Below are 7,721 nucleotides of genomic sequence, written 5' to 3'. Positions count from 1 at the left end.
AATCCACCCACCAAAGAAAGAGGCAGTGTGGATCAATTGCTATCTATCCACATACTGTGTAGAAAGAATTGTACCTGGAGTCAGAAAGACCTGGGTTCAATGCCTACCTTAAACCCCTATTAGCTGTGTGAACCTGGATAAGCTGGGTAAGCTGCTGAACCACTCTGGGGTTGTGTTCTCTCATTTGGTAAAGGAGGGAGCTGAACTTGATAGCCTCTTGGAGATCCTTCCAAGTCCAAATCTTGACCCAACAAAGCCAGCTCAGTCCCAGGAGAAGTAGATGGAAGAGACTTTTAAGAGGATCTAAAGAACTTTAGCAGATGAGAAGACTACTAACATGAGTTCACACAGGTAGCAAGTACTAGACTCAGGGATAAAACATAAGTCCTTGGGCTCCAAACACAGCAAATAGACCTATCATTCCACCATAATTACCCATCATTGCTCATATTCAACTCAAAAAATAAAGTATAAAAATCCCCCTGTTCTGAGTGTTTTAGCCAGAGATCCCAAGACCCCAATGCCAGGCTTCAGGTCTCCTCTTCCTCTCCCCCTACCCTTAGTCATTCTCACACATTCTGGCTATAGCAGTGGATCAATTTATATCCCTAATAAGATTATAAGCTATGAAATACGAAGGTCATGAAATTGACAGAGGAAGAAACTGACAGCCAGAGAAGTACCTCTCCCAGAGTCACCACTTTGGCACAAGGCCTTGAGGAAAATTCCTACCTACAGAACAGTATCTCTAAAGCCAATGGTAATCCAAAAGGACATTCAGGCATCATTAAAAGCTATAAAGGAGGCAGCTAGGGAGCTGAGTGGATTGAGAGCCAGGCCTACAATCAAGAGGTTCTGGGTTCAAAGCTGGCCTCAGATATTTCCTAGCTGTGTGACCCTGGGCAATTCCCACTGCCTAACCTTTACCATTCTTCTGCCTTAGAACCAATACACAATATTGATTCTAAGATGGAAGGTAAGGGTTTAAGAGGGGAAAAAAAAGGCTGCAGAGGAGGACTAGACAAGAAAAGGTCACTGGTTTTGGTGAGTAGAAGGTCACCTTGGGGAAAGCAGTTTTAGTAGAAGGATGAGAGAGAAGGAAAGAACTATTCAAAGATGCACAAAAATTGACCATATACTAGGGCATAAAAACTTCACAACCAAATAGAAAAAGGCAGAAATAATAAAGGCATCCTTTTCAGATCCCAATACAATTAAAACTACAATTAATTATAGCACCAACTGTGTGAACTCCATGAATTTGGAGCTGCAGTAGCACTAGACTTTTCACTTCATGACTTGAACCCAGGAGACAAGGTGTATATTGAGAATTTCCAGCATACTGGAGCAACTCAGCCTTCGTGGGAAGGGCCATTCCAAATATTGTTAACTACTCCAACATCTATAAAGATTGGAGAGAAGGACTCTTAGATTCATTGCTCACATATAAAGAGAACATCTTCTGTTGAGACTGATTGACTGTATCCTATCATATGCATTGGAGATAATAATCCATTGACAAGTGGATACTGTTTTCAGGAACACATTGAATTCCTGATTTTATTCTTTTCCCCTTATTTTTATTATTGCTTTTCTTTTATTTTGATTAGAATATTTGATTTTTTCCTTTTTCTCATTTCTTGTACTAAAAGTACATAAAATTAATATTATTTTTTCTGCAGTAATATAAGTTTTAAAAATATATATGCACTTGCTATAATATTAATGCATACCCAAAAAGCTTTAAACTGTGGGAAACTGCCATTTATTGATAAAATGTTATGGGACTGTGATTAATGTTTGCATCTGATTCTAGGAAATGGGATAAAAACAATGAGCACAGATCAATGCACTTCTAAGCCAATACAAAAGGACTTGAATTTAGTGTGAGACTCGAGGTTGAGACACGTGACATGTTAAGTCGTAGGACTTCCTCATATCTATACTCTTTGTGAAATACTCAGACAAGTACCAAAGTTTGACTATCATCCTGGCTCCCCATATCCCTGAGAATGAAAACAAAAATCAGACCAGGGAATGACACTTCCTTATCAAAACAAAATTATAGTTCTTTTTCTTTCTTATAGTATGGCAACTTCCTGTAGTCTTGGCTGCAAAATAGGTAAGTGAAATATTATTGCATTCTGTCCTACAGACTTGTGGGATTAGAAATTACTTTAATTGGACCCTAATACAATGACCTGTTAAAAATTTATTAAACCCAAATAAGGGTCTGTTTTGAATTTTTTTTTTCCTTTCTCCCAAAAGTTTAACTTTCTTCCATCTTTTTCTTTCTTCTTTATGTTTTTGGTTTTTGTTTTTCTCTTCTTTTGATAATTGACTCATACAACCCCATAACTCAATCATGCATCCTGAGCTGAACTTAACACCCACTTTAGGGAAGATTGTATTTTAATAAAAATCCAAGATTTTGAAATTTTGTTCGAGAAAAGATCTTCAAGGAAAGAAGCTTTCTAACTCCTAAATCCAGAGAATGAACTGTTGCAGAAAGATGCCAGAAAACCTTCACTACATCAAGAAGATCCAGAATGAACTTTTGGTGTAGTTGACTGAACTGAAGTTTGATTGAACATTTATTTGAATGTATACTCTGATGCCAAAAGGGGACTGCCCCCTAATTGGTTTTTTTTCAATGTGCCCAGAAAACATTGCTTTTTCTGGCTGTCTTTCTTCTATTTCCTTCTTCTATCTAACTATTGTAATTTCCTCTTAGAAGGTGAAATTATGTATGTACCTGCAGTTAGAAAATTTGGAGGTATAGGATGATTATGTTTAGTGATCAATTGGGGAGACTAGCCTCCCAATCATCATCAGGGAGGATTGTGAACTTTAGATTACTCCACCCTACTTAGTCTAATAAAAACAGGAATGTCTACATCCATACTTAAGGATTAAGTATTTAGGAGGATGGCCTATGACAGGCATGTGGTAGCTAATGACAAATCAAAAACAACTGACAGACTCCTAGGCTGTCCTAAGTCAAGCTTAAACTACCATTGGTACATGTGAGACACAGGAAAGTGATGTAAAAACTGTCTATATATTTTGCATCACTTCCTCTCTCCAGGCTCTTTCCATGGAGAGGTGGCTCTGGCAGAAGCTTGCTGAGGGTTTCAGCATCTTGGTGTGGTGGCAGCTATTGTCCAAGTTTGGCAGTGAGTTTTCCTTGATACTATACTGGAGGAAGCTTAGTAGCCTAGTTCAGGTAAGGCATCTTCACTGAGCTCTCTTGGAGTTTAGGCTGATTCTTTTCTCCTTTGCCTTCCAAATACTATCCTCTTAGAAAAGCCTCTAATCTTCTTCCAATCTTATTCATGGCAGAGGTCTTTGAACTCCCCCTGGCACAGGCTAGGCTGAAGAAATCCTATACCCTCTTTCTCTTCTCTTTAATTCCTTCCCTCTATATTAATTAAAATCCCCATAAATTTCCAAACTGACTTGGGTATTTTTTTTGGGATTTTCTCTGGTGACCAAATTAATTTAGATTAGGTCACAACCCTAAAATTATCCTTACATAAGGATCCATTGAAAAACAAATTTAAAATTAATTGGGAACTAAGTAATCTAATTCTTAAAAGGGGTGAATCAAAGAATAAATTATAGAAACAATATTTCATTTAAAAATTTTATAAAAGCTTCATTAAAGAAAATGACAATGAAACAGCATGTCAAAATTTATGGGATACAGCCAAAGCAGTGCTTAGGGGAAATTTTATGTCTTTGAACACTTACAACAATAAACTAGAGAAAAAGATCAATGAACTGGGGATGCAGTTAAAAAAACTAGAAAAAGAACAAATTAAAAATCCCCAGCAAACAATTAAATTGGAAATTCTAAAAATCAAAGGAAAAATTAATAAAATTGAAAGTAAGAAAACTATTGAACTAAAAAATAAGTCCAGGAGTTGGTTTTATTGGGGGGAAGGTAGAAGAATGGTTAATTTGATTTTTAAAAAGGAAAGAAGAAAATCAAATTACCAGTATCAAAAATGAAAAGGGTAAATTTACCACCAACAAAGAGGAAATTAAAGCAATCACTAGGAGTTCTATTTTGCCCAATTATATGACAACAAACCTGATAATTTGGGTGAAATGAATGAATATTTACAAAAATATAAATTGCCCAGATGAACAAAAGAGGAAATAGAATACTTAAGTAAACCCATCTCATCAAAATAAATGGAACAAGCCATCAAAAAGCACCATAAGAAAAAATCCTCAGGGCCAGATGAATTCCCAAAGTGAATTCTATCAAACATTTAAAGAACAATTAATCCCAATACTATATACATTATTTGGCAAGATGTGCAAAGGAGCCCTACCAAATTCTTTGTATGACACAAATGTGGTACTGATATCTAAGTCAGGAAGAGCAAAAGCAGAGAAAGAAAATAGGTCAATTTCATTAATGAATATTGATGCAAAAAATTTAAATAAAATACTAGCAAGGAGACCTTAGAAATGTGTCAAGGAAGATCTTCCCCTTCCCCTCCTGAGTTTGACCTGCCCATCAAACATTCTTGATATAATACAGTTGCACCAGGTTTGCGTCCCTCTACACATGGTACATCAATAAAAGTCAAGGCTTTGGGCTTGTGAGGGGAGAGAACCAAGAAGAGAAGGAAGAAGTTGGGAACAGAGCAGGTAGGTGAGAGGGATGGAGGAAGAGACTTGCAGGTTAGGCACCGCATGATCAGGTTACTTACAGGAATGATTGTCTACCATTTCCAATAAACTTTATAAAATTATATATCTGGGGGGGGGAGGAAAAGAAAATGATCTGTTTCTAATGAACAATGTATGAAAATGACCAAATAAAATACTGTTTAAGAAAATTATATATCTGGGTAGAAATATTATTCCAATTCTTACAGAAATATATCACAAGGATATCACTATGACCAGGTGGAATTTATACCAGGAATGTAGAGCTAATTTAATATTAGAAAAATTATCAGCATAACTGACTGTATCAATAAAAACTAACAGAAATCACAAGATTATCTCAATAGATGCAGAAAAAGCCTTTTACAAAACACAACACTCATTCATATTAAAAACATTAGAAAGCATAGGAATAAATGGTCCTTTCCTTAAAATGATAAGCAGTATCTAAAACCATCAACAAGTATCATCTGCAATGACGATAACTTAGAAGCCTTCCCAATAAGATCAGGGCTGAAGCAGGATGCCCATTATCACCATTGCTATTTAATAGTGTACTAGAAATGAGAGCTTTAGTAATGAGAAGAAAAAGAAATTGAAGAAATCAAAGTAGGCAATGAGAAGACTAAATGATCACTCTTTGTGGATGATATGATGATATACTTAGAGAATCCTAGAGAAGCAGCTAAAAAGCTAGTTGAAATAATTAATAACTTTAGCAAAATTGCAGGATATAAAATAAACCCACATAAGTCATCAGCATTTACACATATTACCAACAAAGTCCAACAGCAAGAGATGGAAAGAGAAATTCCATTTAAAATAACTCTAAACAATATAAAATACTTGGGAATCTACTTGCGAAGACATACACAGAAATTACATGAACACAATTACAAAACATTTTTCACACAAATAAAGTCAGATCAAAATGACTGGAAAGACATGGGTAGGCTGAGACAATATGATAAAAATGCAATTCTACCTAAATTAATTTACATATTCAGTACCATAATGATCAAACTACCAAAAATTTTTTTAATAAAACTAGAAACAATAATAACAAAATTCATCTGGAAGAACAAAAGATCAAGAATATCAAGGGAATTTATCACAAAAAAATGTGACAGTTAGTAGTCTAGCAATACCAGATCTCAAACTGTATTGCAAAGCAATAATCATCAAAATAATCTGGTAATGGCTAAGCAATAGAATGATAAATCAATGGAATAGATTAGGGGTAAAAGACCTTTGCAATCCAGTGTTTGATAAACCCCAAAATCTTAGTTTTGAGGACAAGAACTCACTATTTGACAAAAATAGGAATAGACCAATATCATACCCTATATGAAGATAAGGTCAAAATGGGTATGATTTAGACATAAAGGGTGATACCATAAGTAAATTAGGAGAACATATAATAATTTGCCTGTCCGATCTAAAGAGAAGGGAAGAATTTATGACCAAACAAGAGATAGAGAACATCATAAGATAAAAAACAAATCATTTTGACTATGTTAAATTAAAAAGGGTTTGTAGAAACAAAACCAATGTAATCAAGATTAATAGGGAAACAAAACTGGGAATTTTTATAAAAATGTTCTCTGATAAAGGTCTCATTTCTCAAATATATAGAGAATTAAGTCAAATTTGTAATAAAAAAGCCATTCACCAATTGGCAAAGGATATGAACAAATAGTTTTTAGTTGAAGAAATCAAAGCTATCAATATAATCATGAAAAAAATCACTCCTGATTACGGAAATGCAAATTAAAACAACTCTAAGGTACTACTTCACACCTAGCAGATTGGCCAATATGACAGTAAAGGAAAATGATAAATGTCAAAGGGGATGTGGCACAACTAGGCTATTAATGCTTTGCTGGTGGAACAGTAAACTCATCCATTCTAGAACTATGGAACTATGCCCAAAGGGTTATAAAACCATGTATACTCTTTGATCCTGTAATGCCACTACTAGGTCTGTATCCCAAAGGGCTAAAAAAAATGGGGAAAAGAACTACTTGTACAAAAATATTTATAGTCTCCCTTTCTGTGGTGGCAAAGAATTGGAAATTAAAGGGATGTCTATCAATTGGGGAATAGCTGAGCAAATTGTGGTATATGACGGTGATGGAATATTATTGTGTTATAAGGATGAACAGGATGATTTCAGAAAGAGCTGGAAAGACCTACGTGGAATGAGGCAGAGTGAAATAAGTAGGACCAAAAGAACACCGTACCTAGTAACACCAACATTATGGAATGATCAACTGTGATTGGCCTAGCTACTCCCAGCAATGCAATGATCCAGGCCAATTGTGAAGAATTTACGATGGGAAATGCAATCCACCACCAGAGAAAACTATTGGAGTCAGAATACTGATCAAAGCATATGATTTTTTACTCTAGTTTGTTTGGGTTTTTATTTTGGAGTTTTAGTTTTATATGATTATTCTCTTACAAAAATAAACAACATGGAAATATGTTTTGCCTGATAATACATATATAATCCAGATCAAATTGCTTACCAACTTCAGAAGCAAGAAAAGAAGGATGAGAGGGAGACAATTTGGAACATATAACTTCAGAAAATTTACATGGAAAAAATGTTATTACATGTAATTTCTAAAATAAAATATTATTATAAAGTAAAAAAAATTCTAAGAGGTTGAGTAGTGTGAAAGGGAGTTTTTATTCCCTTTGTCTATTTTAAGTTAATCAATCAAGAACTTAAAGTATTCCTACTTAACACTTAGTAAGTCACTAACAAAGAAAGTTCAAGCCCTAACAGGCCACAAGCAATGCCCCCACTCCTACCTGGGCAGTGCTACTCAAATTGGAAAGGCTGTGATTGATTCCTGAGATGTAACTAGGATAATTGATGGGTGGAGAAAACTACATATAAACTGGAGCCTGAGAGAGATTCTTCATTCTTGGTGTGATTCTTGGTAGCTCCTAGCTTTGGGAACATGAGCTCTGGTGAGATTCTTGGTCTCTTCTTAGAGGCTCTTAGCCTCAGGAGTGTGAGCTCT

Source organism: Monodelphis domestica, chromosome 7 (genome assembly GCF_027887165.1).
Source record: "Monodelphis domestica isolate mMonDom1 chromosome 7, mMonDom1.pri, whole genome shotgun sequence".
Taxonomy (NCBI): domain Eukaryota; kingdom Metazoa; phylum Chordata; class Mammalia; order Didelphimorphia; family Didelphidae; genus Monodelphis; species Monodelphis domestica.
This window is presented reverse-complemented; position numbering follows the sequence as displayed.